General features: G+C 42.9%; 1 long non-coding RNA gene across 1 annotated transcript in view; it reads right to left on the bottom strand.

Annotated features, from left to right (window-relative positions):
• Positions 1 to 783: 783 nt before the first annotated feature.
• The window catches only part of LOC308473719, a 146,773-nt gene continuing 122,487 nt past the window's right edge, over positions 784 to 25,069 (bottom strand). Inside the window, exon 3 of the long non-coding RNA XR_013984242.1 lies at positions 784 to 1,438. This is a non-coding gene — a long non-coding RNA (uncharacterized lncRNA). The remainder of the gene's footprint in view (positions 1,439 to 25,069) is intronic.

A 25,069-nucleotide genomic window follows, 5' to 3' on the forward strand; every position in this document is an offset into this window, starting at 1 on the left:
CTACAAGACAAAAAAAACCCCACAGTGGAAGGGAGTGGGGCAGTTGTGTCCCATCCCCCCATGAACCATAACCCTCAGATTCCCAGCTTTCATTTTTAAAAGTTTCTAACATTTGTAGAACCTGGGATACGAAGGAAAAGTCCTCATTTTTTGTGAGATATTTATTAGCTTGCTCCACTCTTTTAGTATTTTATTCCCCTCACTCCCGGATAAATCTTTCCTTGCTCTCCCAAAGAATTCCTGTGGACACCCATGCCACCATTGTCTCTGCCCAGTAGCACTAATAATAATAATAATAATAATAATAATAATTTATTTATATACCACCCATCTAAGGTATAAATGAAGACAATAATAACCAGTGCTTTTTTCTGGGGGGAACGCAGGGGTATGCACACTCCTAAACATTTTGTGAATCTTTGTACTTTTGTCCATTTACTGTATTTATTTCTCCCGATTTGAACTATAAAAGGGTGATTTTCTTGAGTCAAAATCAGAGTACCCCTAAACATTTTTATAGGAAAAAAAGCACTGATAATAGCCAACTAAACAACTAACCATTTGTTGCATTCTCATGACACCCAAACCGACTGAGGCGCCTGCCTCACTCTGCCTAACAGTAGGACTGGCCTTTCATTGATAGCGTGGCTGTGTTTCCCCTTTTTCCTTATCAGAACGTAGTGCACCAAAATAAGCCAGGAGTTTTGTGCAAATATAGCTGCAATTTATTGAAGAGAACACCAATCCACGTTCCAGTTTAAAGCTCGTGACTCCATGTTCCATCTTGAATATCGACAACTTCAGGATAGCTTCCCATATTCCTAGGCATTTTGACAGACAATTTACAGGAGTGCTCATCATTCTCCAGAGAGAAATGTAACTCTAATAGTATATAATGGAGGGAGAAAAGTATGTTGTGGTTAAAAACAGGAAACCTAAAGAGTAATTTCATGCAATCGTCTAGAGGTGGCAGCACATGTTCATGTAAAGTCAGAAAATGTGAGCAAAAAGTTCCAAAGCGATGGTGATGTTGTGGCTCCTTTTTTTCCAGAGGGTTGTAAGTGCCCCTGCAAAGTCATAACAGAGATGAATTTGCTGACAAAATGGACAGATCATAGATTTTGTTCAAGAACTTTTACGTTCATGTCAAGACTTGCTCGGATTGCCGACTCACGTTCCAAGGCTCCATTTGCCAACAATGAAAAAGGCCCGCATGTTTGCTTGCCTCAGCCAGGACCTTGTGGTCACATTAATTATTGTCAGCATCCCCCGCCTCCCTCAGGTGACCCCATCAAGAGAGGAAGGTCACTTTGCCAACAGAGTAACTGGAAAGTGGTCTTGTTCGATATAATTCTCATTTTGCTTTATGTTTTTTCTACCCTGTTTTTCAAGAATATGAGCCTCCTCATGACAGCTAGCAATTGGAATTACCGTAAATCTGTAACAATAAAGAAAAAAATAACACAAGGATGGAAACAGCAGGATAAAGGTGCAGCATAAAAATAGGGCTGGCCCGAGACATTTTGCCGCCTGAGGCGAAGGACGTGATGTCACCCACATTTGAGATACAGAAGTTGGCAGTTGTATTTTATTTTGACGCTGCTGGTGATGGGACAACATCATTTTGAGGGCAACAGGGTAGCTTAGGGGTCACAGGCAGGCTCTCTTAAAACACCTTGCCGCTCCGCTCTCTCTCTCTTGCACCATTCGATATCTGAGGTGGTGGCCTCACTCTGTCTAATGGTAGAGGCAGACCTGTATAATAAAGCAATACTGGCAGAGACTAAAAGGGACTTTGCCTGCATGCCAAAAGAACGTCTGAGCAAACACCAGTTGGGCCTGCCTCGGAAGAACATTCCAGAGCCGGATCACCACAGTCTAAAAGGTAACTTGGATGTTTCTGGGTAGATGTCTGAATGATCTGCAATTATCAGCAGAAGTTTCTGATTCCCCGTTTCCAAACGGGTAGCTACAGCAAAATCATGAAAAGCATTTTGCTGTGGCACCTTAGAGGCTGAAAAATTGCAGGAACTTGCACCTGGCAAAGTGGACTTTAGTCATCACAAAGGTGATGCCATAGTAAAATGTGTTAGTTATTCAAGTGGCAAGCTACTTGAAATGTGTTAGTTGTTCAAGTGGCAAGCTTTTCCCTTGAAATGTTCATAGCGCTGTAAGTAGTCCTAAACCAGGCATAGGAAAACTCCGGCCCTCCAGATGTTTGGGACTACAATTCCCATCATTCCTAGCTAACAGGACCAGTGGTCAGGGATGATGGGAATTGTAGTCCCAAACATCTGGAGGGCCGGAGTTTGCCTATGCCTGCCCTAAACATTTTACTTCTTCAGTTTGCATGCCCACAGACTCTGCTTAATTAAAACCATGGGTTTTTGAATGTTTGCCTCTGCTGGCTGTCGCCTTCAGCTTCTGCCCCTCCTCCAGTTTGAAATATGGGGCTGATAGCATTGACCTAGCTTAGAGGACTCCTTGAGAAAATGCCTGTAAAGTGCTTTGAACACCCCAAAGCAGGGCCTCAGTCGAAGTGGTGTGGTGGCGTTCTATAGAAGTGTAACTTCAACATGAAACGGCAACATTTTCTTCTTATTCTGCTTCTGTGCTGAAAGACAAAACCAGTTTGCCAGTTGTTTTGTTATTCAACCTGGATTCATGCGTTTCCACACCCACCCTAAGCAATATGGGTTGAATAATTAGCGTATTCATCTGTGTGGTTCACCGCAATTAACTGGTAACGCTGTGTTGTCGAGGCTGTGGCATAACACAAGCTCTCACAGCGAACCATTAGGGCAACAGGTTCAGCATGAGGACACATTCAACCTGGGTGGCCTAGAAAAGTGAAACCACATTAGTAATTAAATGATGGGGTGTGCCAGTCTTCAGGACTTTCCCCAAGTTTGCCCACCACCACTTTATCTTACTCACTGTAATTCCCCGACTTGCAGTCGACTTCCTAGGCCTGCGTCGTGACCTAGAAAAGTGTGGATATTGAACCACTAATAACTTGGGCCAGAGAGGAAGGGAGGGGCTGAGGATCTCCAACTCTGCACCCCTTTTCCTCGCTTGGCTATTTCACATCACTGAAGGCTCATCACTTCCTGTTGTATTTCTGTGTCCGTTAGCAATCAGTTAGCTTCTCCTATGCATGATCTGAAAGCCCAGAGACTGCTTGCTCTTTGGGTGAACAGCACAGTATATGTCATCAGCAATTCGAAACAAACTTCAAGAGCTGCAGGGTGTGAAGCGGCAAGCTGTGCACTAAAATTACATGGTGCTTTAAAGTTTGTGCACATGCATCTTGACCCAGGCTTGACAGGCAGCATCTGCTAAAAGCCCCCTGCTTTCATTTGCATCTGGTCACCCTAGCCTATAGAGATTCAACCGTAAGAAAATATGAGCATCCCTCTTGGGTCAGACCAAAGACCTTCTAGTCCACAGCTATGTTCCCACAGTGTCCAACCAGGTGCTCCTGGAAAGTCCATAGGCAGAATGTAAGCACAATAGCACTCTCCCTGTTGTTCCCTGTCCATTGAGATTCAAAGGGGAGGGCGGCTTATGATTGCTGGAGGCAATTGTATATCAAGTGTAGGTGGGTTCCCATGAGGCAAGACACAGTGATAACAGCAAGAACCTTTATTGAACTAACAGAACTGGACAACAGGGGCAAAACAACTGTTTATATACATTTCTGAAGGCCTGGGCCACTCCCACTCCCAACATGATTGGCTGTCTAAACTTCCAAGCTGCGAATCATGACTCAGAATTTAAGGGCCAATGGCAAAGGATGAAATCCTGAAATGTTCTGTGATTTGATATCATGTATCGAATCAGCAGTCACAAAATTAAAAGACGCCTGCTCCTTGGGAGAAAGGCGATGACAAACCTAGACAGCATCCTAAAAAGCAGAGACATCACCTTGCCAACAAAGGTCCGTATAGTTAAAGCCATGGTTTTCCCAGTAGTGATGTATGGAAGTGAGAGCTGGACCATAAAGAAGGCTGATCGCCAAAGAATTGATGCTTTTGAATTATGGTGCTGGAGGAGACTCTTGAGAGTCCCATGGACTGCAAGAAGATCAAACCTATCCATTCTTAAGGAAATCAGCTCTGAGTGCTCACTGGAAGGACAGATCGTGAAGCTGAGGCTCCAATACTTTGGCCACCTCATGAGAAGAGAAGACTCCCTGGAAAAGACCCTGATGTTGGGAAAGATGGAGGGCACAAGGAGAAGGGGATGACAGAGGACGAGATGGTTGGACAGTGTTTTCAAAGCTACAAACATGAGTCTGACCAAACTGCAGGAGGCAGTGGAAGACAGGAGTGCCTGGCATGCTCTGGTCCATGGGGTAACGAAGAGTCGGACACGACTAAACGACTAAACAACAACAATCGAATCAGAACACAGGAGTTCAGAATCCTTAGTCCAGACTCAAGCTCAGGCAACCACAGACCACTGAATACATAACAGTATACCCACCATGGCTGCTTGATACCTTAGCTTTTTGTCAGGATAGTTCTTTTATTTTTCAGAAGAGGGGAGGTTGCAGGATGTTCCCTAACCTGGGGCTAGGCCCAAAGGTTGCCTTCCTACAAAGGTAGGAGTCTTCCTGTGATGGAAGAATTCCTTCCCCTGACGGAATGTCAGAGGAAGAAGGATGGATATGTTGACGTAGACCTGAGAGTAAATACCACTGAACTCAGTAGGACTTACTTATGAGGAGATATGCCTCTGTAGGAATGTGATTCAGGTTATTAAAAACGCCCAGGTTCTCTCACACAGTATCTGGCAAGATCAGTCATCATAATCAATGCACTGAGGTGGTCAGGACTCTTTCAAACGTACAGCCTGAGGTGTGTGTTTATTGCCACAAGCAAATACATGAAACAGTGAAACCACCATTCAGGACCAGCCAAGTGCCTGGGTGACTGGGCTGCCTGCCTATGCCGCTGCAGAACCAGTATATAAAATTGGTAGCTTTACCACACTGAAGCCCAAAATTAATAAGACGTATTAGAAATTAGCAAGCTTATTGGACATAGGTTCAGAGGAAAGGGCTTGGTTCCTGTGAACTTTAGAGACACCCAGCTCCCTAATGTTCCACCATGAATTCTAAGATTGGTCCAGAGCACCCACTTGACCCATGCTCCGAGGTCAAGCCAAAAGAGTCTGTAGTGAGGTGCTCTTGATGGCTGCTCTGCTGCCTCAGCAATTCTTGGAGAGGTTCAAGTGTAAGATAGCCTGAATCCAGTTCTTGATGTGGCATTTTATAGTTTTGCTGGGAATTTTGTTACATCATGCATTGGGAACCTGAGGATCCCTAAATGTTGTACAACTCTCATTGGACTCAGGGCTGCTCAGAGGTGGGTACAAATGTACTGGGCCCATGGCCAGCAGGGTGCACAGATTCAGAGCTTCCATTTTTAAAGAAACAAGTTTCTAGTCCTCCTGGAAAAGAAGTCATAAACCAAAATGTGCTGGCCCTGCTGGCTGGAGTTGATGGTAGCCATAATCTAACACCATCTGGAAGGTCACGGGTTTTCCACCTCCTTCTTAGGTATTTAATGTCTCAAGGCTTTACAGATAAGAATCTAAAATATACAGATGCCCACGGTCAGAGAAAGGAACAGCTTCTTTCTCCTGTGGATATGTCCTGTGACCTCTAGTCCATCAATTATTTTTGCTGGCTATCCTTATTCTTCTCTTGGATCTTTAATGCTTCGGCATCAGAGAAACCATTCCCCATTTTGTGGAAACTACCACAACAAAGTCAGAATAATTTATGCAAAGCAATATTGGCAAAATTTTCAAAATGTGCATAATTTATTCCAAGTCTAGGATTAGATTTTTCTTCATATATGTGCAGAGTGCAATCAGTCCTGATTATATGTACATTGGCATTCCATTCCTTAATTAGGGATTTGGTTTATATTGCAGTGCTAATTATGGTAAGGAGTAAAATGGACGCCAGCATTTTTCCCCCCATTGGCAAATTCTGTGGGCCTATGTTTGAACTACTCATTGTGTATACATTTTATCGTTCTTTGTAGTGAAGAAGACCATATGTAGGGAGGTAAACAGATAGGACAATGAAACAATTAAAGCCAACCACAGGAATGGCCAAGCATGAAACACAAACGCAGCCGAAATCCAGAAATTCAGATGTTGTTATGATTCAGCTTGTCCCAAATAATAACACACACATTAACAAGGAACATTAAACAAAAATAGCAGTTGGGGACATTTTTTCATTCAAAGCAGAGAGAGTACAGAATATTTAAGCCCCCACTGGCACATACCAACAGATGAGGTGACAGACTACAGTATGAATTAGATATTGATCCCGCATATTTGGAAGAGAACATTAAGTGAATTAGGAACGTCTCTGGGATTATGAGTCCATTGCTCTTACACTGGAGAGCTTCTCGCACAAGAAAAAAGGTTCCACAGGAAACAGGCACATTTTCAGAATCTGTTCCTATTTTGATGCACATGAAAGTTGTCAAATTTACTTTGATTTTAAAAGTCTTATTTTTTTTTTAAAAAAAATATCCACTCTTACTGTGATCTGGAGCTTTTTTTCCCACACATCAAAACCCATTTATTTCAAGTAGCCCTATTAAGAACATGAACCGAAATAAATGGGTAGCAAATCACAGCAATAAATATTAAACTAAGAGCTTGTTAAGGCTAGGTTAAGTTCTTCCACTATTTGGGGAATGAGACCCCTCCAGACACCTTAGTTTTTATTATAATGCAATCATAATGAATTGTGCTCATGCTGACGTTGGGGTGGTTATATGCAATGCCACTTTCAATGCTGTTTTTGCCTGCAAAAGTTTCCGGGCAGACATCCTTGATCCTCTCTAACCAGTGTATATCCCATCGCTTCCTGCTGAAATCCTGCAACTTTGCATTTCAGAAATCTTTCATTTCTTTTTGTCCCGTTTTTGTATAGTTTTTGTTGTGGTACGGGGCAAAAGCATCCCTCCAAGTGACAATATTGTTGTAACAATATTGTGGTAACAATGAACGGTAAGTTGATAGCCTGGTATAAACCTACCACCAATATACTATTATCATGTCGATGACATGTTGCAGAATAGACCGAGAAACACAAAGATGAAGGGGGGGAAGGATGCAACACCAGTCTACAGGGCCTTTTATTGAAACATCTTTGTTTCAATGTCCCTTGAAACTTCTTGAAACCTCAAATTAATGAATTTCTTGCTGGGGCTAAGATTGTGATGATTTTTTTTAAAAAAAATTTTTGCTGGGACTAAGATTCTAGCCCTATAAAAATAAGCTTGATAGTTTCTGAAGAACATGCAAAGGTCTCAAATAAAACTTTAATTATTTGATGCATGAATTAAGCCCACTGAAGCTTGCTGCCCTGCAAATAATCTCTAAATTAGGTGTGCACATAGCATGGTTTATTCTGTTGTCAGCAGTCTTGCAGAATTCATCTCTCAGTTTGCAGAATTTTAGGCTGAACTTGCAACCAACTATTATCATGGCCGGACAGCGACCGATGGTTCCCTGAATCCTGACCCATGAACCCCTGGCTTGTTCAATCTGGAACATATAGAGCAATCATTCTGGAACAATTAGGGCTGAATGACCAGTCCCCGCATTAAACGGGGGGTGCTCTTTGCGTGGACGCACGCAGCCCCTGGATCTGGAGCGGCTCCATCAGCATAGGCTTGGCTTTGCCTTCCCTCAGGTGTGATACCTGGAGGTCTCCGCCTACCTCAGTCAGTTGTACAATCCCACCTGGGGGAAGCGTTGCCAAGGAGACCAGGCCAGGTAGGGGAGAGATTACCTGCCCACACAATAGAGGGAGGCTCTTACCTGGGAATCCTCACTTGGCTCCAGAGCTTCTCCCACCCTACCCACCCTGAGTTAATGTCTTATTTTGCAGGTTAACTTTTCTTCACAGGTATGCGGGTGCTGCTACATTAAGGTCACTGTTAAAGGAAAGGAATTTCCCTGCATTGGCAGGTTTCGCCTTTCCCGTAGCAAAGTGTCACAATTTTGGCGGTATCAGGCCTTGGGCGGAATCCTTTAGTCCACCTTCCTCTTTGCGGCGACGATACCAGGGTTCCCCGTTAAAGGGGTTTCTGAAGGGAGGCTTTGACCGTATGCCGAAAGGTCGTCATTGCTCTCCCCTGCGGCGGCGGCGTAACGGGGGCGGCTATCTCTGCTTGAACATATGTTCTCCAGAGCCGGCCCATCCCCCCCCCCACACACTGGATAACCCTGATGCTCCCTAGGTCCCCGGCTGGGGACTGGGGAGGGAGAACGCCCAATGCCTGAGCCAAGGTCTACCCACATTTGAAATTTAATAAAGTTGTGGCCAATTTAATCCCATAGCATGTTGTCTTGAGTTGTTATTCCACATGACGGGGGGGGGGGGAACCGCTCGGGATCTGGGGACTCCGCCTGTCCACGCAAATGGATGGTGTTCCACAACAAGCTCTGGCACTGTCCCCAGACAAAGACAGCAAATCTTCATTCCAGTCAAGAAACCATATCTTTTGGTGCCTTAATAACCCAGGTACAACCATATCTTGCACTTCCTGCAACTTAAACTGAGCAGAGCTTCTTTCTCCCGCTCCCCAATTTCCCACCATAAAGCATACTATAGTGGAAGAGTAAGGACATTCAGACAAAGCAGTTTTGAAGCAACAGCAGGAATGTGTTTTCTCTTGCAGAAAACATTAAATTAAAAAACAGTGTATGAAAACAATAGGGGATTTCAGTTCATCTGAGCATTTTGGTTTTTAAGGGAGCTTCCAGTTCAGACTATACACATTGGGGTTGCCAACTGATCGGGAACTGCCCTTGTGCCTGTCACAACAGCTTGCTGAGCAAAATGAGAATTATAAATCAATAAGAATTAGCAGGTGAAGCTTATCGCAACATGGAGGGAAACTTTTATCATTTGCTGGTGTCTCCACATGGTGCTGCTGCTAAACATGCAACTACAGTGGATGTTTAGCTGCCATTTTGTTATTTAGTATTGATATCTGACTCTTCTACAGTGAGGAAATGAGAGGAGTTTACAGAAGAGAAGAAACAGAAAAGTGAATATTAAGACTCTGGTCATCCAACTTGCCCATATACACGTTACGTATTAGGCGTGTGTATCACCTCTGCGTATACCCTGAATTCTGAGCCAGTTGGAGTGATTTGGGGAAATTTCTCACACATATGAGTTGGATTGCACCATTAACAAGGTATCATGAGGCAGATCAGGTTATTCCTAAGATTCTGTGTGGCTCTGGGGCTTAAGCTCTCAGAAAAAAAGACACAGCCTTTTTCTCCCTGAGAAACAAAATTAAGTTGGTTGGGGAACTGCCCAAAGCTGGGAGGGGGGATATTTTGATTTGATGGAGAGGTCTAGCTCTTAATCAGAGTGATTTATTTCCCCAGGGTACTCCAATCCCAGTGGTTTGGGGAAGGGATTAAAAACTGTGTTTGTTTTTCATTTGGATCTATGCCTTGTATCCCCCAAAATCCATGGAGGGGGCCAAAATACTCTTGGAACAAGTTCCTTGCTGTGGGGTGGTATTTTCCCCACCCCAGTCTTTCCTGGGGATTTTTCCACCATCACCACACAAAAAAATGGGCATTTTTTTTAAAAAAAAGTTATAGACTTTCCCATTGTTTTTAAAAAATTAAACTTTAAAGGTGCCCTGAAAAAAAATGGTATGTGTAATCCACTCTAGAAACGCTACTGTGCCTGCAAATTTAATACTCTTCTGCCAACAGGAGAACAAGTTACTGCCATTCTTAAATTCCCCATAAGAGTGAAGGGGAGCATAGATCTATGTTTCATGCAGAGCATCCTGGAACATGAATTGCAGGTTGAAATGGAGAGAGCACAGAAACAGATCAGGATGTTTAAAAATGCACAGATACAAGGGAATTTGGGGTTATTATGTGCACCTTTTTCATACTGAGATAACTCTTCTGTAAATGATGGAGAATATAAAGCTTATCAACACCAGTTCAGTGTAATGTTTGCAAGTCTCTTCCTAGGCCCCTGATTCCATGTTTTGTGGTACTTTTAACTGCAGGAGATCTAGCCAAGATTGTCCCAATTGCTCAGCCTCTCTTCATAGGATGGAGATGAGCAAGCAGTCATGTTAAATTCTGGTAGCCCAAACACTATATTTCCATTTTGCACTTCTTTTATAATGTATGCTTTGATGACCTTTTGGAATCATATGCAGAAGCAGAAAAATCCCAAGTGGGTGGGCAGAAAGAAAAACAAAAGATGGGGTGGTTGAAATGAGAATAATATATATATTAAAAGTAAAATAATAATACTCCAAAAACAGAACTGGAAATATAAGTTAGAGTTAGGTAGCGTGGCTTTTATTTGCATATTTTGTGACAGCATCGAAAGCTCAAATCATGCTTGTGTTCTCAAGTGCATCAGGAATATAGAGTAATAATTTATAAAGGAATGAAATAAAACGTATCATGTGCATAAAGTACAAAAAAATATATTCATCAGTTTGAACAACTTGCAATGAAACTGGAATGATCTCAACATTTAAGGTTTTATTACCATACTGCTGTGCTGAGGAAAATGAAAAAGCACTGGTATACATTTTAATTAAAGTGTAAAGTGTTAAAATTGATATTTTACTGGGTTCTTAGTCAGCACATCCAGGCACCTCTTCTATTCAAAAATGCAATTTTATTGACCCAGAAAATTTGCTTTTTTAAACAAATTGTAAAACAGTCATTTGTTTAAAATTGGTTATTAGAGAAGAAAATTTGTGTGGGGGGGTTGTGTTGTTGTTTTTTGCTTGGTGGTGGGGGGCTTCTATTTAGCAGTGGTGGTCTTTTGTGTTATTTGGCGATGCTAAGCAAATATTTTGCTATTGGTTATTAAATTTCATTGCGCATTTCCTAAGTATTCAGATGTTAGTGAAACCCTACGTAAGCAACACTCCTCTTTATGTGAGCTCTTAATTTTTTGAAAACATTCGAAGTTCCCCATGCTAATTGTATAAATGGAATTGTACTATATACTCTCACTAACGGGGAGTAACTGGTGCTGCCTGGGAAATTTAAGAAACCTTTGTTTATGAATTTTAAATAGATAGTGTAATTTGTGGTTTTGGACCTTTCATGTCAAAAATGGGTGAAGTAAGGCCAAGTCATGTTTCAGTCCACCATCTTGTCTCAAAATGGCTCCTGGTATCCAAACATTTATGAAGGATGCCCCCCCGACCTCATGCTGAGCTTGGCAAGGACTAACCTGATGAAGCAGTTGACAGGACTGTGGTTCTGAGCATCCCACTTCCTCCTAAAGGCTCCTCCCCAGGCAACTGTCTTCCCAACAGTCTCAAACTCCTTCGAGGAGAGGTTCTTTGTGCCTTTTGCTCTGCTACATGTTAACACCCTCCCCATTCTTGGAGACAAGGGAGGAGAGGAGAGGAAAACAGTGGAACTGGCAGCCTGAGGATCTGTCATATCCTCAGCCTCCTCCTCCTCCTGCTTCACCCCCATTCATACCTGTTTCCTACTCAGCCTTCAACCCATCTGTTCTCCTTCATCTGACCTGTCTTCTATATCCTACCACCATTCTCCTGGCTCAGAGTCTTTCTTCTCTGATGCTTTTCTGGGGGCTCCTCCAGCTTCAGCTTTCTACGATTCCTCCTCATCTAGCTCCTGACACTTTAGCTCAGCATTGTCTAAAGTGACTGCCAGTTTCAGGGAGAGAGTCTCTCTCAGCCCTACCTGAAGATGTTGGGGGTTGAAGCTGGCCCCTTCTACATTGCCATTATTATATACTCTTGTCCACCACATCAGAATGCTAAGGTACATTGTCCTCAAAAGGATTTTCATCATCAGCAGAAGTCACCAGAGATCTTCCTTTTCACACAGGGTCAGCAGACAATGACAGTGGGCCTCAAAAAAGTGTTGGGAGGGATGTTTGTCCTGATCTTCTATATGATTGCATTAATGATCATGGGAACATCTGGTGCACATATTCCAGGGACATATTTCAAACTTGGAATCTGACTCCACTTGAGGTCTGGCACCAATGAGGGTACACATCTCTGGAACGGGTGTTTTATAATGCATTTCATGAGCAGACAGTTTGGACTGAAAACACAAGAGGCTTAAACACTCCTCTGTTTTCACTTCTGACAGCGTTCTTTGTGAATCATTGTTCTCATCAAACAAAGCCTGGTTTGTGTACCTGAGACTCAACCGTGAGCGTCTCATCTGTGACCTTGTATACTGTATTGAGCCAAGTCACCCACTTCTTCGCTAATGTTATATCTGGATGTCGCTAAGGTAGGGGAAGCAAGCTGCACATTAATGATCTCACACAGATTCTTAATGTTCCCAACATTTGTGGTTAACATCTACGAAGTGTTAGAGGATTTGCCTGACAACAAGGTTGGAATCCATAGCTACTAGGCAAATATACATAAGGCAAGGGTATGTTGTCCAATGTTTCCCTTAGTAAGTTATTCTGTGCCTCTTGTTTGGTGTTAAGATGTATGGTCAACCAAGAACAGACCTAAGATTTAATGATGTGACTGGTAGAAGGTTTACACTGAGAGGGACAGAAGGTGAGAGAACTTCCTCAGGCAGGGGTCTGCAACCCGCGGCTCCGGAGCCGCATGTGGCTCTTTTACACCTTTGCCACGGCTCCGGGGCGGATACTAGTGAGGGGAGGAGGCGCATTGTGCGCCCCGACACTCCCCACTGTGGCGGGCGCTGTACTGGCTGTGAGTCACATGGGGGCGGTGCATGCGTTAGTCACGCACCGTCCCGACGTCACCTTTCCGCCCGCCTGCCCGCTACATTGTAAGGGGCATGTACGATAGTCACTCTTTTGAAGGGGAGTGAAGAACACACACACACAAAAAGGTAACTTGTTAATTTAACGTTTATTTCTATGAGGAGGAGTAATTCTGAGGGGTCAAACAAAGAAATAATAAAAAAGTGACAAAAAACTTATTTTTATAATGACGAGTTTTGTGGCTCCCAGTTTTTTTTTCTTTGGAAATGGGTCCAAGTGGCTCTTTTTGTCTTAAAGGTTGCAGACCCCTGTCCTAAGGAAATGACTAGATCTGGGCAAATCTGTCAATTTCAGCTTCTCCCAGTTCTCCATTTTCCAATATCAAGGTATCTGCATTTCTACATCAGTTATGTTTTTAAAAGTCCTCATGAAAATTTGTCACCATTGACAGCAAGACACGTGTAAAGAATCTTAAGTGCTTGGTTGTCTCAGAATGCTCTGATCTCAACATGCAATGTGCACAGCAAGTGGTCTTGGAAGAGAGGTTGCAGTGGTGCAGAAGCTCATTATTGGCAAGCACAGCACATCTGAAATGTTTGGGGCTGTCTTGCTGTTGGGGGAGTCGGTGTGTCACCATTATCATTGAATCAGTAGGTGGCACATACAAATCATGGTGATCTGAGTTGTCAAATGCCTCCACTCCTCATTTCATCCATGATGAAGACTGCCTGGAGTACAGATGACAGAAGGACGTAAGGACATAAATGAGCCCTACTGGATCAGGCCAAAGGCGCACCTTGACCAGCATTCTGTTCTCATAGATGCCTATGAGAAGTCTGCAAGTAGGACGCAAGTGGTCCAACTGAACAACTGTTTATGAAAGGCAAGGTTTAAGGAGGGAAAACCTGTACCATGCAGAGGGGCTCGGAAGACCTGTATATTGCATGGAGACGCATTGCACCTGGCACATTGGGTCTCACCTGTAAACCTGGTGGAAGTCTGATGCCTATGACAGCAGCAAGCGCTACCAGGAGATTTCTACAGCCATCTGCGGGAAGCAGGGTTATTCTTTTGTTGTTTTGGTTTAATTATTCTATGAACTGCTCTGAGATCTTTTGCTGAAGGGTGGTATATGAATTTATTTATTTAATAATAATAATAATAATAATAATAATAATAATAATAATATAGCTCTGCACTTTTCTCCATGGCAGCCATTCCCTTATAGGAGTTGGAACAAAGGAGTGCACAGGAGCAAACTATTGAGATGTAGGAGCTCACTATACTCCTGTGCAAATGACTCCAGTCACAGAGCATTGGCTTTGTCCCACAGAACCACACTAGAATGACAAAGAACAAATCCAGATGTAATTTGAATAGCCCTGCCCTTCGATATGCATAGCCCCTCCCCAGGGCTCTGTTTCATGAACTTGAAAGTGGTTTCCATTGCTATCCATGAACATGACTTTAGGAGTGGGCTTTCCTCTGGAGGAGTCGTGGGAGCCAACCCAACCCAAGGGGAAGCTCCGCTGATGGATTCTGAGCGACTGATTTTAGCTTCTGTTTCTGTATACAGCCCCGAAATGATCACAGTTGCTTTGGAAGAGTCGCAACTCAAGCTGGTGCTCATTTCCTTTGTTTGCCTTGGTGGACCGTGTGTATTCATGCAAATGAACTGTATGTAAACACACACCTGACAGCGCATTGATGTGGAACCATTTTCAGTAGAGAGGGTTTTTGGGGGAGGGGGGCGAGGAGAGAGAGAGAGAGAGAGAGAGAGAGAGAGAGAGATGAAACTGGTGAAATTCTGCCCGGCCTTATTTAGGAATTGATAGCTTTATGTTTTATTGGTGCAATGGGAACTGTCAGAATGGCCTGAGCAGAAAGCAGATGTTCGTTCTGCCTTTCTTGAGCAGAATCTTACATTGCCCTTCAGGCAAAGCAGGTGGCTGCTGCCGCCGCCGCCGATTCTCTCCAGCACCATCTTTGCTGGAACTCTCTTTCTCTTTGCTTCGGAGCGGGCCCGTCTCACTCTCGCAGTCCCTCTCCAGGGACAGATATGATTAGCTCCAATAAGCTTGCCAAGACAACAGTTGCGGGGAAGGAAAATGGTGCCTGCCTCAAAAGTGCTTGACATGAAAGAAAGGAAGGAAGAAAGAAAGAAAGAAAGAAAGAAAGAAAGAAAGAAAGAAAAGGGGAAAGCCAGCAACTTTGTAAGCAGCTACCCTCCAAAGAGAGCAAAGTCGTTAGGGAAGAAAAACTGTTTGGGGAAGCTTGGCTGTAATATCGCAGGTGCATAGGCTGGGCGGATGCCAGGTCATGCGGAAGCCGTAGGTTGTGCATTAACATTTGTCAGGCTTGAGAAAGTTTTCCAAGAAAGAAAGAAAGAAAGAAAGAAAGAAAGAAAGAAAGAAAGAAAGAAGGAAGGAACAGAGCCATTCCCCCTCAAATCTGACAGTGTAACTCTCAGGTGGCGAGAGTTCTTCATATTGCAAAGTTAAAACTTTTGCCTTTTCTAATTTCCCCATGAGTAAATTCCACCCCCACCCCCCGTTCTGCCTGGGAATGCACCCAGCAGGTATATCCAGCTAGCAATCATGACAGCAGGAGTAAATGAAACCAATGTTTATAAGCTCAGCAAAGCTGGCAATATAGACACCAGCTGAGTGGCTCTGGGGACCGTGTTTTGCAATTGAGGTGCCATTGCTTAAAAGGCTCTAAATCTCCTCATCTCTAATTTGGCACCTGAAGCAGGGCCTCTCATGTAAATCATAAAGACCGGGCAGGTAAATAGGGAAGCAGGGGCAATGGGGGGGGGGCAGCAGGTTCCTCAAGAGTCCAGTTCCTGTTTTAATAAGACAGTGGAGGGGGACTGCAATTGATAGGCCAAATCGTTATCTCCCCCCAGTGACTAAGTTTGACAGGTGGGCAGGTGATCCATTTCTGCCACCACATGTTTTGAAACCAAACCACGCAAGCAAAGGCACAGTCCACAAAGCTTCAACAATCACAGATGATTGCTGGGTCTTGCACAGCATTGTACATGGGGCTTCAGAAGCTCAAAAAACCTGCTGATCCTTGGGACTTCCAACGCGAGGTGCACAATAGTTTGGACAGGGCTTTGCAGGTATCGCTGATCAGCTGACCCCTCTTGGCTCAGCCATAATGTTACCTGTCCCCACACCTTGCATTATCTACATCAGGGGTCAGCAACCTTTTTCAGCCATGGGCCGGTCCACCGCCCCTCAGACCATGTGGTGGGCCGGACTATTTTTTTTTATGGGGGGGAATGAATTCCTATGTGCCACAAATAACCCAGAGATGCATTTTAAATAAAATGACACATTCTACTCATGTAAAAATGGTCAAAGGCCTGGAAATGATGCCTTATGAGGAACGGCTAAGGGAGCTGGGCATGTTTAGCCTGGAGAAGAGGAGGTTAAGGGGTAATATGATAGCCATGTTCAAATATATAAAAGGATGTCACATAGAGGAGGGAGAAAGGTTGTTTTCTGCTGCTCCAGAGAAGCGGACACGGAGCAATGGATCCAAACTACAAGAAAGAAGATTCCACCTAAACATTAGGAAGAACTTCCTGACAGTAAGAGCTGTTCGACAGTGGAATTTGCTGCCAAGGAGTGTGGTGGAGTCTCCTTCTTTGGAGGTCTTTAAGCAGAGGCTTGACAACCATATGTCAGGAGTGCTCTGATGGTGTTTCCTGCTCGGCAGGGGCTTGGACTCGATGGCCCTTGTGGTCTCTTCCAACTCTATGATTCTATGATTCTATGAAAAACACACTGATTTGCGTACCTTCTGTGGGCTGGATTGAGAAGGTGATTGTGCTGCATCCGGCCCACGGGCCTTAGGTTGCCTACCCCTGATCTACATCATCAGGTGTAGTAAAAGATGGGTGTGGCTGGCTGGTGAGCCAGAGCTTCCCACCACTGCCATCAGGCATACACTTTGAGTCCACCCTATGGTGGTCATGGATGGACTGATTTCTCCCATGAATTTGCCTTTTCCTTTCTTGAACCCAGTTTTACGGGCCTTCTCCAATCCACCACCCTCCAGATGTTTTGGACTACTACTACTATTGCCCACGACCACTGGCCAGGTTGGCTGGTGCTGATAGGCATTATAGTCCAAAACATCAGGAGGGCACCAGGTTGGAGAAGTTATACCCTTGTACCTTTGGGACCACAATTTCATGGAATGAATGTACCGCATTCTACTGCTTGGGAGCCAGTGTGGTGTTGATTAGCTTAGGAAGTGGGAAAATTCAGGTTCCGATTCCTGCTCAGCCATGAAGTTCATATTGCACCTATTTCTCAGTCTTGCCTACCTGACTGCAACACAGTCAGATGAGCAGGGTACAAATAAATTATTATTATTATTCGGGAGAAAATGATGGAGAATCATGAGCTCCTTGGAGGAAAATGTGTGTGTAGGGTGGCGGCGGGGATAATATAAAACAAATAAATTCTAGCCACAAACACTTCCTGGAGGATAGATTTTGTGGAAACCATTTGTAAAGTGCTCTGAAGCTGGCTGCGCTTTTGGAAGAAGATAGTATTAGAACTATACAATGATAGTATTAGAACTATACAAGGGATTGATTCCCACTTATTGATTATCAGCTATGTTAAAGAGGTACGTCCTCTTGTCACCCTCAATTTAACCGTGATGCCTGCTAATTTCATCAAGTGACTGCGGTTTGTATTATCAGCGATTTTGGAATGGCTGCTTTGTTTTTAATAGTTGTTTTATTCGCTGCTTTATTGATTTCATGTTTGATTGCAATTGTGATTTTTAATCTGCTTTATGTTGCACAGTGCCCAGAAGATGATTGCTGCTGGATGGCAGGTAAAGAGAATGAAGGAATGAATCAAACTGTATTGGGCTTCTTCCCACGTTGTGACTGATACCTGCGTTCCTTTGCGCATACTGTAATGAAGGGGTAGGAAGAAGGTGGCTTGGCATCTTCTGATAGATCTCTGAGCAATTTGCTGTAGAACAGCAATGATTCAGTCTCCCAATTTTTTTAACAATAACACCAACAAAAAAGCACCCCCTTTTCTAAATTAGATTGCTGAGATTAAGAAAGCTTGTTTTGCAAGATGATGGGGAGACTAGGAGTGGATTTGTGTGTAACAGGACTAGGAGCTCAAACAAATTCCTAGAATGACCATGTCTTGAATTTCCTCGAGTAGGAATGGACCTCTTTATTGAGTGTGGAGACGTGAAGATGCTCCTCATTGATGACACCTGGGTGCGCTACCCAGAGTCAACACCCACCCTTACCACTGGTGATAGGCCCAAGAGACCCTTGCCTCCACCTGGGGACCCCAGCATTGGACTGAGCTGGCTTAACAATGGGCATGATGTGTATTTTATGTGTATTTTAATGAATTTAATAGAGAGCAAGATTATGAGTCATAGGGGCATGGAGAATGTGTGTATAACCTTAACAGTGCTTAGCTTGGTTTTTGTTTTTTTGGAGTTGCTATTTACTTAATGTTGTTAATATTGTTTTATAGATTATAAATACCATATTGGTTAATCATCTAATATGACTTTTTCTGTAAGTCTGATGTTTAGCTTCTTTTTAAATTAATTACACTGGGCAACAATTTTTTACTTTTTGAATGTTGTCTAGATTTCTACAACAGATTTAGGGTATTTTTGCACTGCTGAATCAGGAAATGGCATCCGTTTCTCTCCATCAGGTCAGGTTTACTGTAAACTGAACGGTGGGCATTGATAAAGGTAAGTACACGTAAATTGCATGTTGCTTCACCATTTTTCAAACTTCAGGGCTTGAACTTCCGTTTCTTGGAACTCCTGGAATGCTCAGTGGCAGGGAGGTCTCTCTTCAGAGTCCAACAGTAGTCAGCCATTATGACTGTGTCCCAGCGACCCTGATACCTGGTCTCCATCTCTTTCATGTCCTGATGGAATCTCTTCCCCTGCTCGTCACTCATTGAACCCAGGTTCTCAGGAAACTGGTCCATATGTGAAAATAGGTAGTGCATCTTGACACTCATGTTGCAGCCCAGGTTTCTGAAAGCAGTCAGCATGTTGTTGACAAGTTCTGCGTAGTTTCTGGCCTTATTGTTGCCAAGAAAGTTCTTCACTACCAGAACAAATGCCTTCCACGCTTCCAGTTCCACTTCGTTCATTGACTTTCTGAACTCTGGATCTCTGATGAGCTGATGGATCTGAGAACCGTCAAAGATGCCAGCTTTCAACTTCTCCATGGTCAATTCTGGAAAAGCCTGGCACAAGTAAGTGAAGCAGTCACCATCCTTGTCCAGAGCCTTGGTGAACTGCTTGATTAAGCCGAGCTTGATGTGCAGCGGTGGGAAGAGTATTCTGTCTCTGTCCACCAGAGGGTCGTTGATGACGTTCCTTTCTTTGCAAGGCACCAATTCCTCCCGCACAGGTCAGTCTTTCTTCGTGTAATGCTGAGCATGGTCCCTACTATCCCACATGCACAGAAAACATGGGTACTTGGTGAAGCCAGACTATTGTCCCAACAAAAAGTTCACCATCTTCAGGTCAACACAAATAAACCACTTATGCTGATCATAACCAATTTTCTCCAGCATATACTTCACCTCTTCATAGTTCTCCTTCAGTGCACTCGAGTGAGCCAGGAGTATAGAGGCAAACTGGTTGCCGTTGTGTAGCAGAACACATTTCAGTGATCGCTTGCTGCTGTCAATGAACAGTCTCCAATCTTTGGGTTCGTACTGTGGCACTCCAAGCTTGAGCAGAAGCTGCGCAATATCTGCACAGTACACCAAGTCCTTCTCTTCCGAGAAAAAACGGAGGTACCCTTGATGCCTGTTGCGGAAGAAGCTGATGTGAGCACTGTCAGAGAGGAGGTTTTTTCCTTCAATCTGGATGACAACAGTTTGGCAGAGTCCTTTGACAAGCTGAGGTCACAAAAACTAGATCATTCAACTCCTTTTGGGAAAATGGATGTGGAGCATCATCTTCAAGAACAACTTTTTCTTCTTCATGTCCTTCAACACTGGAGGCATCTTCGTCACTAATGTCAGGAAGTTCTCCAAAGATAGGCACTGGAATTTCATCACAATGAGCTACAGGACGACGTGCTGATTGAAGATCAGGATACTTTGTGGGGCGGCTGCCCCATTAACTTAGTTTTGATCCCCCAACTTTATGCTTTGCCGCACCAATTTATGGAAGATTTCGAGGTTTTATGACTTCAAACTGATCCCTTTTTGACATAAAAACCCAGAACTATCGGACCTGAATACTTCTTGTCATTAAAATAATCATTTCCAATCAAAACAATTATTCGACATGGCATTTCACCCCCACCAACTTCTTCTAAAATGCTCCACACAAGCGTACATGTGAACAAAAATGTAAAAAAACCGACATGTGGCCATAGCTCAAAAACTTGACCTGATTGAGCAAAACCAAGGTGATTTTTGGATTCAGCACATCAGATTCGTCCTAAATCAACTGAAAAAATGCAGACAACAAATTTGTTGCTGACCAGTGTTATTTTATATGATCTACTACGCTCTACTTGTGATTTTCTATTATGCTGTATCAGAATACTGTTGTTTATTGTTTGTAAGCCGCTTTGGGATTCATTGGAATCATAGACTCCTAGAAGGGACCCTGAGAATCATCTAGTCCAAACCCCTGCAATTCAGGAATAGGCAGCTGTCCCATACAGGGATCGAACCTGCAACCCTGGCGTTATCACCACCATGCTCTAACCAACTGAGCTATCCAGGTGTCAAAAGCATCAGCATAGAAATACAATCAATCATGTGTTCAGAGCTACCCTTTTCCTGGAATGGTACATTGATCCCTACTTACACTACTATTTTGTATATGACGTCTGTGGATCTTGGGGTTTTAGGAAAACAACAACAACAACCAAGAAAGCTGAAATAAATCCAGCAAGGCTGAAGTTTTCCCACTCCTGCCATAATGCATCTGAAGATGCCATTTCTTAAGCATATTTCCCCACCATGAGTAGGCTAGAGAGAAATCACCCCACAGAGTTTATCTACTATATGTGTATGTAGTGCAGTATCCACTATAACTGATGACCTCTCTCATACTTTGAGCTTAATTCATATCACACTTGCCCCAAAAGTTGGCTCCCAAGCACTCACTCCCAATGGAAAACATAATTACACCCAGTGTATTAGGGAAGCGAATTGTTCTTGTTTTCACAAAGTACTCAGTGTGTGAAAAGCCATTCTTCCTTGGAGAAAACGACAACCAGCAGCCTCTTGGGCCTGTGATCAGCCTGACATTTATAAGATAGAAAGAGAAAAGCAATTGGGGTTCACACGTTTTGAGTTGCAAGTGATTTATCATTATTTGTTTGCCCGGCAAAGAATTCCAGTTGAAAGGCTCCATTCAGAAGGCAAGCCAACAGCAAATGGTGAATTCATGCTGGAAGGTCACGAGTTTCAAATATTCTAGATCAGTAGCGATAGATGATGGAATTTGCTGGATTAATACCAGCTTCGGAATTGCTTCAAGCTCAGGCTTCTGACTCAGATCATCAGCACACAAACTCCAAAGAAAAACAGCGCAGCTGAATATAAGTTGTAAATGTTATTTCCTTTGGAACTTGTTTAGTTATACCATAGCAACTTTGTGCTAGCATTTCTTGGGAAAATAACATTCTCAGCTTCTATGCTGGGGAACTCTTTTCTGCTGTATCCTTGTATGCCTACTTATAAAACCTTAATCACGAGTAAGTCTTCATACAGAAAGTAAAGGTCATCCCTTAATAAAAACAGCAACAATTTCATTTCAAATCATGGGAAAGGTTTTCTCCCCCCCCCCCCGGTCCCCCCCCATCGCCGTTTCATCTTTTCAAGAAGCAAAAATGAATTCAGCTTATTCATCTGGAGAATATTTAGACCAAGATACATTTCCAGGGTAATGGATTGCTACTTTTAAAAAGATGTACAAATTGCAAGAACCATTATTCCCATTAATATATAAGGACTTTTGTCTTGCTTTTTTTCAGTTGTGATTAAGGGTTTGTCCACATTTCTGCTTGCCCGATGCCTTGTGGTTTTCTGCTTCTCTTAGGCATGGGTCCGAGCGGTTTCACCTTTGCCCCATTGCTTTCTCTCAGAAAAACCTACTTGTTAGTACTAAATTTAGCGCTAAATTAGGCATAGGATCAAAGCCAAAGTCCCCTTAAAAGCATCAAGATTCAAGTTAGCTTATATGACTAACTTGTTCCATTGGTATTTAGGTATTATTACTATTATTTTCAATTTATGAGTCACTTGCAACATAATGATTCTCCAGTTTTAAAAGCATAAAGCATGAAAATGAAATCAGAAAAAAGAACAGCAATTACAGTTGGTGCTTCCCAAAACAATACACAAACCAAAACACAGACTTCCTAAACATTAGGAAGAACTTCCTGACAGTAAGAGCTGTTTGACAGTGGAATTTGCTGCCAAGGAGTGTGGTGGAGTCTCCTTCTTTGGAGGTCTTTAAGCAGAGGCTTGACAACCATATGTCAGGAGTGCTCTGATGGTGTTTCCTGCTTGGCAGGGGGTTGGACTCGATGGCCCTTGTGGTCTCTTCCAACTCTATGATTCTATGATTCTAAGAGCATTTCTCCAAATTTTGCAAAGGAGTTCTCCAGCTGGGCAATATATGCATGGTTAAGTGTGCCTTAAATACATGTATTAATGAAAACAATGTGCAAAATGCATTATAATGAGGAAAATTGCTTGCAAAAGTGTGTTTATTAGGCGAAATTACATACAAAGTACGTACAATGGGGGAAATACAATAAAATGATGGTGAATGTTCATGAGGATCTTTTTTTCTTAAAAAAATGCAAGCTGATGTAGAAAATGTGGAGAATTGATTAGAAAAATGAAAAACACAGAAAAACTGAAATTGACAGATTCACTCATCCTACTCAGAGGAGGGTTTTTAGAGAAATTTGAAGGGTCTGAGTAGGTTCGTATTGGTGGAGGTACTCTAAGACTTTAGCTTGGTCAGGGTCAATGTTCAGAGTTCAGAGCACCCAAAAGGATTAAAGATTTATGCTTGGATAGAAACAGGGCAAACTTTTGAAATTGGAAAAAAAATTCAAAAACCCATTTTTGACAATATGGGAATTTGCTCTTCCAAGAAAGGTCAGACTCATTCCCAAGGTCTTGGTTATACTTAAATAGTTGTTCTATACTGTGGTTCAGAAAATCAAACTACAAAGAAGTTGAAAGTGGCCAATTGCTTGCTCACTGAAAGCATTTATATGCCATCTTTCAGTAACTGGCACCAAAGACAATATAGAAATATCATAACATCATTAAAAATAAAAAAAAATTCATATCTAAAAACAATTTCCACAGTCAGCACAAACAATTTTAAACTTTAATTGCAAGAAAGTCATGAAAAGCTTTTCTAAACAGAACAGGCTTACCTTTCCTGAAAAACTTTTATTCTATAGTTTGGCTTTCTCAGGCCTTTCTGGGTAAAACATACAATCCTACCTCACAATCTGCCTGTGCTATCCTACAAAGGGGGTCTGGAAACACGACAGTCCTCTTTAGCCAAATAAAGACAGCAGGAAAGAGTTCATATTTATTACAGGCTGCAACAAGAATAAATGACCCAGAGGAATTCTCCAAATTCTGGACCCCGAATACAAAATTCAAGACACTTTTATAACATTTACATGTGTGATCACCTCGTGCACGATCCTTTCCAGTACAGTTGTACCTTGGCTTAAGAACTTAATTCATTCCGGAGGTCCATGCTTAACCTGAAATTGTTCTTAACCTGAGGCACCACTTTAGCTAATGGGGCCTCCCGCTGCACAATTTCTGTTCTCATCCTGAAGCAAAGTTCTTAACCCGAGGTACTATTTCTGGGTTAGCGGAGTCTGTAACTTGAAGTGTCTGTAACCTGATGCGTCTGTAACCCGAGGTACCACTGTAATATCACTGGATAACAGAATGCATGGGCAGCTTGTAGACCCCTAAAACAAATTTCATTGGTCAGAACAGCCTGCCCCTAATTACTATGACAACAGGTATCTTTAAGTAAATTTCATACCAAATGTTGCCTTTCTGCTATCTGCTACATGAAGACTTGTCTAGGTCGGGAGAATTTACTGCTTCTCTTCTTTGAAGATCCCCCAGTATTTCTCCTGCTCAAGGTTAGCTTGCTCTTCTCTGCTTTTGGAAGCTGATAAGAGAGGTCCATAATGGGTGCTATGCCAGCAAAATGCGAAAATTCACCTTGTTATTCACAGGTAGGAGGTTCGGGGAGAATTAGCAAGCTGTTAGAGCTTCAAGGCAGCACTGAATTCCTTGCAAAATAAGCAGGCTGGAGAAAGATGACTATATGTCCAGTACATTACCAATACAGGGCAATGGCACAGATTCCTTGTGGTTGTGGCTGAGATAACGTGTTTATGCAGACTCAGCACTTAGCAGGCTGAGGTCAATTGTGTTTCAGAGTTGTGTGCTATGACAGAAAGTGTGAGTATAGGTGTATAGGAGTATAGGTTTGCTGATATGCCTCCTGGGCCACAACAACCACCTGGGTCCCTGGTCGTGTCACCCATGTCTCACCTGGAGTTGCAGCACTATTGAACCAGCACAAGAAGCCAGGTATTTTACCTTGAAATCAGTTCTGCACAGCATGTAAAAATTCATTTAAACCTTGTGTCTAAAGTTAAAGGATTCCTAGCCCCCTGCACACACACACACACACACACACACACACACACACACACACAAACACAGCCCAAAACATACAATAAGATATAGTTGCCTTTGCACAGGGCTTCCATTACTGGAATAATACCAGGAACCACTTATGATGGGAGGAAATATACACACACATAATGGAACTGTATTTCCCAGGGCTTTCAAACTGGCAACTTTGCTGGAATGAAAACAACCCAGGCTGAGAAGGTATTACATACAAGGAATGAAAAGTGTACTACTTTATCTCTACATATATAAAAATATATATTATGGAACCATTGTTTTTTTCCTCCTTTGAACATCACATTCTCACTGCCTATTAATACCATTCCTTGGCACAGCTTACATTTCCATATTCAACACCTCACATTCTGTGGTGTAGAAGATATTGCAGTAAACACAAGCTGCCCTTGTTACTGTTCTTGAAAATTGCGTGCTGCCTCCTGCTCTCACACAAGCTGTTAGGCCACAACTGGCCATGGAAGGGAGGGAGGGAGGGAGGGAAGGCACTTAAAAAAATCATGTT

The sequence above is a fragment of the Podarcis pityusensis genome (genome assembly GCF_964106645.2).
Source record: "Podarcis pityusensis genome assembly, chromosome: 3".
NCBI classification, from domain to species: Eukaryota; Metazoa; Chordata; class Lepidosauria; order Squamata; family Lacertidae; genus Podarcis; species Podarcis pityusensis.